Here is an 8,712-nt window from a genome sequence, read left to right on the forward strand (position 1 = left end):
GTATATATGAAGGAATTAATGAAAATAAAATAAAATGCTTTATTTTTCTGTTCTTGGTTTAATAAAAGCAGTTTCCTCAAAAGATTAATAGCAGAAATATCTTTGCTAAAGGGTTATGCTTTGTGGATGAGTGAAGCAGATGACAGCAGTTTTGCAAGGGATGGGAAGGAGGAATTGCTAATTCTCCATTATCAAGAATGCAAATTATCTGCAAAGTGGCGTGGTGTTAGATGATGCTGTTCTTGGATTGGCTATAGATGTTCATTGCTAACTCTAAGGAATCATTAAAATTGCTTTAAGCAAGGGAATAGCTGATATGATAAGAGGAGAGGGAACAGGAACACAATACATGTTCCATCAAAATTACAAAAGAAAAGAGTGGAAAACAAAATTGATAAAAACAAGGTTAATAAATAAGAAATAGGGAGAATTATAAAATATATTAATTCAATTATTGCAATAATTATATTAAACATCACAATCTAAGTATGCCTCTTAAAACATAATAGTATTATTGAGTTATTTTTTAAAGGTCTGAAATTTACTTTGAACATAAACACCTTGATCATCTAGTGTATGGGGGCACCATAAATTTTGCCCTAGAAGACAATGAATTTACTAAGAAGGGCATGTGTTCTGATCATTTCATCCTCAAGTTATTACACTTTATTCTCCAACTTTTATTTGTTATCACTCACAGTATATCGAAACTATACCTTTTAGTGGCAGCAGCATTTAAATCCAGGGGTTTAAATCTAAGCCAGAAGTGGCTAAATTTTACCACACACTGGACCTTCCACACCGAGTAGCCATCAACACAAAGAAAAAGTTCCAGAAGGAAATTAATGGAGTTATCCAGTAATCATAAACAGCCTTGTTGCTTGTTGATTTTTTTTTTTTTTGGTTCTTTTTTTTCGGAGCTGGGGACTGAACCCAGGGCCTTGCGCTTCCTAGGTAAGCGCTCTACCACTGAGCTAAATCCCCAGCCCCGCTTGTTGATTTGAAAAAAGTTTTAGTGTCTGGGAGAACTGGCCATGCAGCAGTCTGTGGGGATAGGAAGTCCTGAATGTTATGTGTCATAAACATGAGCATGGCCCCGGTGCCTCTGTTGTGTGACAAGACTTTTCCTAAGGAGACACAACACATGTGTCTATTCACTCCCAATAAGAAGCCCATGACAGATCAAAGTATGAATACCACCAAAGTCCAATTGGTGAACCAATGAGTCTTATTGGTGTTACTTACAGGAATATGGGAGAGGGGTGACTAATGGAGGCAGAAATTTCTGAAAGGCAGCTGTATCACCAAATCCTACCCTAGCACAAGTAACAGCTAGCAAAAGCTGGGGAACTGGTGCTCACTGCACAGTCTGTAGGCAGATCAATATCCTTCCCAAATGATTCAGTTGGTCTAAGCTTCTTCCAGGCAGCTGGTCTGGTCTCAGAGTCTTCTTTGTGTCTTGGCTTGTCTAAGAGTGGCTCTCAGCAGCTTGGCTTGTTTATTCTTGAGAGAGAGGGGGGGAAAATAGTCAATTGAATCTGCTCAGCTTTAGGAACTTCCTTAAGTCATTTTGAGTTGTTTATCTTCTGGCTTAAGGAGCTTATCTGAAGGATGAAATGTTTCAGTCTCAGAGAAACCTATATACAATAGCCTCAAACTCATGAAAATGGCAAAGCCTTCCTTAGGTCCAGAATGAGTGCTTACTGTGATTAATCATGGTGTGCAAAAACTAGCAGCTGCAACTTCTTCCCCTCCAAGTGATTACAGCCTAATACAGACTCCCCTACAGAGCCTTTCCAACTAGGAGTCTGCTGGATAGCTTTATGTCAGCTTGACACAAGCAACATTATTGGAGAGAATGAACCTCAATTTAAAACATGCGTTCATAAGATGCAGGTGTAGCCTAGAACCTGTAAAACATTTTCTTAATTAATGAGTGATGGGTCAAGGCCCAGACCATCCCTGGGTTAGTAGTCCTGGATTCCATAAGAAAGCAAGGCGAGCAAGCCAAAGAAGCACCCTCCATGGCCTCTGCACCAGCTCCTGTCTCGGGGCTCTTGCCCTGCTTGAATTCTCATCCTTCCTGCTTTTATTGATGAACTGTAGCACGGAACTGTGCGGGGAATAACCCATTTCCTCTCCAAGCTGCTTTTGGTCACGGTGTTTCATCACAGCCATGGAAACTCTGAGACAAGGCATTTCTGGGTTTCACAGTAAGTCCTCTCCATGAGACTAAGCACAGCACCCTGGATCCCTGCTATTATGGATCTGTGTCTGTAGTTTCTTCACTGTCATGTCATCTCTTCACTCCCACATGGCTCTAGTCAGGGCAACCCTAAAGCCATGCAGGTCGAGGCAAACGTCTCTTAAGCTAACATCAAGTCCAGAACAAGACCCTGGCTGCCTTCAGCTGTGGGAAAGCAGAGACGTGAGGATGCTTAAGAGGAAACATCTGAAGCTAGCAGAGCTTGGTTCATGAACTTAAAAGTAAAGAAGCCATCTCTGCGACATAAAAGGAAAAAATAAAATGGTGGTGAGACCTTATTGCTGAAGATACCCGTACTTGAGTCACGGACTGTTCAGGGTTGGTCTGGTGTTGCTATGTATTCAAATGCAAAAGATTGGTCCCCAAGATCTGGTGACCCCTGATGAACAGATCCTCACATACACCAAGTGATGCTTGTAAACTTTTCTCCCCAATTTAAAGTTATTGGTTAAATAAGTGTCTATAGCCAATTACTGGGGAGAATAGAGGTAGATGAAATTTCAGGTACCAGGCTGGGGGTCACAGGTAGAGATTATGAGTAGGAAAAAGAAAACAGACGGTCTCCATTAGATGTGATAGAGCAGGTGCATGTGGTCGAATAATATGCCCCACCCCACCCCCAGGATGGACTGATGGAGCAGAAATAACCTGAGCAAGACTCAAACAACAAATACTTGGAAGTAAAGCTAGGAAGTAGACAGTATGGTGTATGGAAAAATAGATTATGGGTAATCCCCTAGTAATTGTGCTAAGCTGATTAAATAAATCCATTAGACTCTACCTTGATTACTTGGGGGGTGGGTTGGCTAGGTCATAACAATAACAAAAAGAGTTTAATAAAATCTGTTTAAAATGGACCATTGAGGAAATCAAGCTTGTACTACCATGGAGCTTTGTTTGTATTGGATAAACTTACATAGGTGCTATGCATGCCAGTAGAGGAGAAAAGCAATCAAGTCATGTTTTTCAAGCTACAAAAATGACCAGCCTATCAGGATATGCCCACCTGTGCATTAGTGGCAAGAACATGGGAGTAAACAACCACTTTCCTGTCAGAAGCCATCTAAAGGCTTAGCAAGTCAGTTTTCTGGGGATGGCCCGTCGTTCTGCATGGCTGCAATGGGTGTGCTCTGACATGCAAGATCCTCAAGAGATTTCATCACAGGGTTGATGCTTGCTGCTGACGTGCCTTTCCTGTCACTATTGAATAGCCTAATGATTCCTGGGCATCAGCCCACCCTATGAGCAGATGTCTTGCAGAATCAATATGAAGGTGTACTGTCACATAGTAATGCTGTGTAGATGAATTGATGACTTCGTATTTCTAGGTAATGATTTTATAGAATCTCTAAATTTATACCAGTAATCTCAAGCTCCCTATAGAGTAAAAGCAGTGAATAGAACTCTGTGAACTTCCATGTGTCACGGGCTAATTGTACTTGAAAAAGGAAGCCGACTTGGAACAAATTTACAGTCAAGGAAAATATTCCTTCTAGGTTAGGAATGAGGTCACCTTCTGGTAACTAAAGGCCATAAACTGGGAATGGGGAGTTTACCGTAAGTGCAAGGGCAGAAAATAAAATGATGGTTTATCTATACAAGACTTCAAAATAATAAGATATAAGGCAGGTGATTTGTTTCTCGACAAAACCATGCTTACTTATGATATAAAAATTATTGCTTTAAACTTACAATGAACTTGTGGAGCTAGTAACAGATAGAAAATGTTTACTCAGGTACTGGTCTTCATATAAAGACACTTAAATAATTCTGCTGTAATTCCTAAAGTCTTACTATGATATGATCTAGTGCCTTAAACTTACTGTGAATTTATGGAATGTATAACTGTGTAGAAAACCATGTGATCAATTATCCTGAGAAAGTATAAAAACTAAGAACCCCAATAAAGCAGGTATGCGGCCTTCTTCAGCTTCATACAACATGCACGTGTCCCTGTATGTGTGCCTTCTTTTCCTTCCTTTTTTTTGTTTTCTTTTCATCTCAAGGACTCACAAAAAGAGTTGAGGAACTCCAAGCCTCTTGCCTGGTAGGGGGAGGCCTGAGTCAAAGAGAAAAGAAAATTAGTAACTAAGTTTCTTTCTCCCTGCTATCAGCAGGAGTTAAATTGCCAGAAGCCAGAGGCTTTTGGCCACAGCATAGCAAATAGTTAAAGAGTTAAACCACCAGAAACCAGCAACTTCTGGCCCCAGAACAGAAAGAGAGAGTTACAAGGCCAGAGCTCATCTGCCTTTGGTCTTGTTCAAACTGCATCCTATCTTGGTACCTGAATGCCAGAGCTGGCCCCTGGCACTTTCCAATTGGATCTGAACCACCCTGACAGAACTCATTCCTGAAACAATTATTAAAAACATAACATATGGCTAGGTAGGTCATAGACTCCAGGGGAGAACGCACTACTTTCCTTTGCTACATATATAGTGCTGAACTGATATAAGTGATTGCACTTATATCCATAGATTAGTGCACTCATTAGAGAAGCTTATTTTCTTCAGTAGATGGTATCTGTTTTAACACATAAACACAAAACTGGTCAAGGTGTAGAGAATAATGACAATAGACTGCACAGCCCTAAATGGGACAACAATATCCAGCCCTCCTCCAAAGGTTCATGGTTCGTCCCAAATGAGGAGGAGAAAGATCACGAAAGCCAGAGGTGGTGGAAGATAAAACAAGGCAGTTACACATATGACCTCACAGTGATTATGACCTACAGGGGACCTACATAAAATCAAACCAAAGTTCTCAGTGTGGAGTGGGAAGGTGGTCATGAAGTCCCACCCTCAGCTGAGGAGCTACTGGAAACTGACGGCTGCTGGGAGAGGGAGGGAAAGATTTCTTCAATGAGGCTTCTCCTGAGAGGCCGTTCATGTTCTGTCCATGTATATACTGTCAGCCTGAGCAGACTCAGTTGTTGTTGGTGGTAGGGTACATGAAGTTGAAAAAGAATAGCAATCAGAAGGATAGAAGAGGAACTAGAGTGGAAGAAATGGGGGCTGGACTAAATCAAAACACATTGTAAGTCTGTATACAAAGATCTCAAACAGTAATGTGCTCATGTAGAAACTGAATCAAGATACTCACTGAGAAAGGACATGGTCACTACAAAGCTCTGAGGAAGATGTTCGATGACAGCAACATTGTTTCTACAGCTGTGATACACCTATTCTGCTGCCCATAATCATGAAATCATTCTGATGTGAGAATTTACATTATAAGTGTGTGTATATGCATGAATTCTGATTTTAGAGTGATACGTTTGTGTGTGTGCGTGTGTGTGTGTGTGTGTGTGTGTGTGCGTGTGTGTGTGTGTGTACACACGTCTGATTTGTTTGTTTGTTTGCTTGTTTGTTTGAGATAGGTCCTTGCATGGAAACCTTGGCTGACCTCCTAGCTTGCATTGATCTCTTTTCTCTGTCTCTTGAGTACTTCACCATCACACATAGCAAGCCTTATTTAAAAAATAAGGACTTTTGCAAGGCCATCATTGGCTTAGATAGTGAGTTCTCTGATGGATATGGGCAACATAAGTTAAAAACTTGGGAAGTTCACCATTGTATTTGCCAATGAGAATATGTGTGATTTACAGGAAGTCAGACTAGCAACATCAGCATCAATTTGGAAGAAGTTGATCCCAACCTTCAAGGATGAGTTTGGGGATTTCAAGACTTCAGTGGAACAAATCACTGTAGAGGTAGTGGAAATAGTAAGCAAACCTACTGAGGCTTGGGAGTTGAGAGGAAGTCTGTGAGCATCCATCGTTGTGGGTGAGCACAAGACTTTACACCTCTTGTAGCTCTAGGAGGAACTGCTGGGGGATGCACACAGACCCCTGGGATTCATCTTACACAATGAAAGGTTGACACCACATGGGAAGAATATGGGACAAGTATGCCACAAGGGAGAACATACTTAACAGACAGATGATGGCCTGCAGTTTGCTCGGTACTCTGAGGAACGACTGCCATGATGGAAGAGATTGTGTTGTTGTTTTGAAAAGAACTAGCAGATTTGATGATTCAGAAGCTACTGTAGGTCAGAGCTGGTGGAAGAAATACCATATACTTCACTGTTCTAACTGCAGCAACAAGCACTCACATATATGAGCCTATGATGAATTTAATCACCACCATCGTTCCAATAACTTCAGGAGAACTGGCCATCGACACTATCTGCTTTTCCCAAATATTTACTATCTATTGGGGTTAGAACTTTCTTAGAGATCAGAATCACTGGATGAGGAAAACAAGGCAGCTTTGCTGGCAGGGTTAGAGCAGGGGCTGATAGTGATTTGATGTAGGGATCAAAGTGTGCCCTGTCCTCATAGAGCTGTCCTCTTAGACAGTAATGATAACCTGAAGTTGGAAGCTGAGGCTCTAATGTGCAAGATGGTGCCCATAATTGGAAAGGAGATTGCAGTGTCTTATCCTTCCCTTTAAATGAAATGGATATTGACATAGAGCCTGAACAGGACTCTGAGGAGAGACTCCTCCCAGACAGAACAGGAGAAGCATCTGGAGTCCCCATATGGGGCTCTCCCAATATCATCATGGCCACTTGGAAGGAACTTGAAAAGGTGACAGAGAAGCTAGAACCCCACATGGATGAACCAGACATTAAAGAACAAGTGGGAGGTCCTGTGGACTGAACTGCAGGCTTCCAACCTGGATGCTCATAAAGAGGTTGGTAATGTAAAACAATGGAGTGAGGTGCCAGAAGAGCTGGGTATAAATGAGCTACCAGACTGTAATGAGAGACCAGACCAACTCCATCTTAGAGAACCTGACCTAAGGTTAAACTCGAGTTAACTAAGAAGTCTGTGTCCAGCACCAGTTTCCAGGTTATTCCCCAAGAAATCTACACCCCCAGGTTACAAACCGGCATATGACACTTCACTTCCTAACAACCACCAAGAGGAAAGCAGAAGTTAAGTTTATGGTTTGGCTCCCAGCACTAGCCAATTATGTTAAAGGCCATAATGGCCCCTCAATCACATGTCTTGCCTCTATAAATGCTTGCCTAAAATTAGGCTCAGGGTTCCACCTTCCCATCCTGCTGTGCCAAGGCTGGCAGGGGGCATCTGAATTGGCTCCTTGGTGGTCTTTGGAGGTTCATGAATGCTTCCTGGCACAACAGTAGCAAACCACAAAGAACAAATTTTAACATATCAAGATGACGCCTTTGGTCAGTGCTGCTGCGGAGAATACAGATGCCACTCTCCACTATGACCATGAGGGTGTGGATGTGAGCATTGATATTGGTTGCAACCCAGTGAAGAGAGGAGATCTAATGTATAAGATGTCATACCGCAAGCTTTACTAGATCAGTACTCATGGATGACCAGTCTCCTTCGAGCACAGTTGATGCTGAGATTGCTAAGCACCAGGCATACAGTCCATGGGGTGGCCCTCTGACACTCAGCAGGAAGAACTGGCACCATCTAAGAGGGATTCACAAGTCTCTGGCATCAGATGTGCTGTGGCGAGCACCAAGAACTTTAGCATTCTCCACAAGCTCCCAGATGTTCTTCAAGACCAGTTGACAGCTGCAGATCTGATTCTAGATTTTAATGGATTTTAAAAGACCTCAGTTGAGTCTTTTAAAAGGATAGGCATTCTTAAACCTGATTTTAAATAATTCTTAAAGCATGGTTTGTCTGAATGCAGGTTGGAAATGGAGGTGTAGACTGACTGTTTTGAGTTGTGGTGGAGAAATTTGAAACTGCAATGGAAGCCAAGCACACTGGTACACATTTGAAAGGAGGATCATGAGTTCAAGACCAGTCAAAGCTAGGTTAAGTGACCTAAATAGAATGGGGAAGTACTCAACTAGTAAACTGAGCCCTACATAACAAAGATAAAAGGAAAAGATTCTGGCTGCTTTTAAACACCACCAAAAATTAAAAAACAAAACAAAACATTTTGAGTAGAGTTAAAACCTCCCTTGATTGGAACATGACACGATGTCAACCTGACGTACGGAAGCATTGAATGGTACCCTAAATAACACATGCAGTATTATGTGTGCCTGTGTTTGTTAGAACCCTTGCCTCCTAAGTTGTTACCCAGAGTTCTGTTCGCTGAATGACAGTTTGGGTGCTGACCTGACAGAGCAGCAGCCCTTGCTCTTTCCCCTCAAACTGTCACTGAAGATGACACTTCCTGCTGGTCGAGTCGTTGTGCACCTGACACCGTGTTTGCTTACTTTGCTAACAACAGGTTTCAAGTGTTAAAAGCGCTACTCAGGAAAACACGCGACAGAAGCTACTAGAGAAAGAATACTTAGCCTCCGTTAACTGTTATCAGGAGGTCCTCACACAGATCACTATGGCACTCCAGACAGACTGAGATGGTGATGTCAAGTACTTTGCAAGCAACCGCCCTTAAAACCTCTGAAGAGGCAATGAGTGCTACTTCCTCAAGCTATTA

At 42.0% G+C, this 8,712-nt stretch overlaps 1 pseudogene; it reads left to right on the top strand.

Annotated features, from left to right (window-relative positions):
* The first annotated feature begins 5,858 nt into the window (after positions 1-5,858).
* Ppp4r1-ps1 (protein phosphatase 4, regulatory subunit 1, pseudogene 1) lies at positions 5,859-7,864 on the top strand (annotated as a pseudogene).
* Positions 7,865-8,712: the final 848 nt, after the last annotated feature.

This window comes from Rattus norvegicus, chromosome 18 (genome assembly GCF_036323735.1).
Source record: "Rattus norvegicus strain BN/NHsdMcwi chromosome 18, GRCr8, whole genome shotgun sequence".
Classification (NCBI taxonomy): Eukaryota; Metazoa; Chordata; class Mammalia; order Rodentia; family Muridae; genus Rattus; species Rattus norvegicus.